This window comes from Dipodomys spectabilis, unplaced genomic scaffold (genome assembly GCF_019054845.1).
Source record: "Dipodomys spectabilis isolate Male_0828 unplaced genomic scaffold, ASM1905484v1 ptg000253l, whole genome shotgun sequence".
Lineage (NCBI taxonomy): Eukaryota > Metazoa > Chordata > Mammalia > Rodentia > Heteromyidae > Dipodomys > Dipodomys spectabilis.
Genome location: NW_024870930.1, coordinates 709,610 through 710,424, shown reverse-complemented (window position 1 = coordinate 710,424; position 815 = coordinate 709,610).

Sequence of the window (815 nt, the reverse complement as noted above, 5' to 3'; positions counted from 1 at the left end):
AGGCCTAAAGTGAAAGTAAAAATATAAATATAAAAAATAAAAAAGGGAGTAAAAAAAGATAAAATTTTTATAACTGAGATGGGCGCCGCGACGTCTCATCCAATTTTTCTGGCCCTGAATGAGCTCCTACGCTCAAAAGGACTAAAGTTTAAGAAGGATGTTTTACAGAGTTTCCTTGAAGAATGCAACATTGTAGCTCCTTGGTTCATAGTGTCCGGGAGCCTTACAGTAGCTTCGTGGGAAAAATTAGGGAGGGATTTGGACTTTGCCTATGAACAGGGCACATTAAAGGCAGGAGTCCGCACCATTTGGAAACTGATAAGGGGCTGCCTGGAGGACCAGCGCTGCTGTGAGGTTATAGAAAATGGACAGTCAGCACTGGAGCAGTTACAGGAGGAGAGGCCAGAGAAGGCGATCAGTGAAAAGGGAGACAGTAGACAGGGCAAAAGGGGACAACTATACCCAGATCTGCCTGAGCTAAAATTGGAAAGAGAAAGTTCCAGTGAGTTAGAGGAGGAAGAAGTGAGAACACTTATTCAACAGATGAAAAGGAGTAGTATAAAAAAGGGAAAACATAAGCTAAGCCAACCTGTGCTTAATGAGGATGTGGAAAGAACTTTTGGTCAGGCCCCTTTAGATGACGTAAAAAGAACTTCCGGTCAAGTCCCCTTAGGTCCTCCTCCATATCAACATGGAGCCAACGGGCATATGTTTGCACCGATACTTGGCGGACTGCCCGAGCAGAACTCACCTTCCCAGTTTTTCAAGATGGTAATCAACAGAGATTTCATGAGCCTCTAGAATTTAAAGCAATT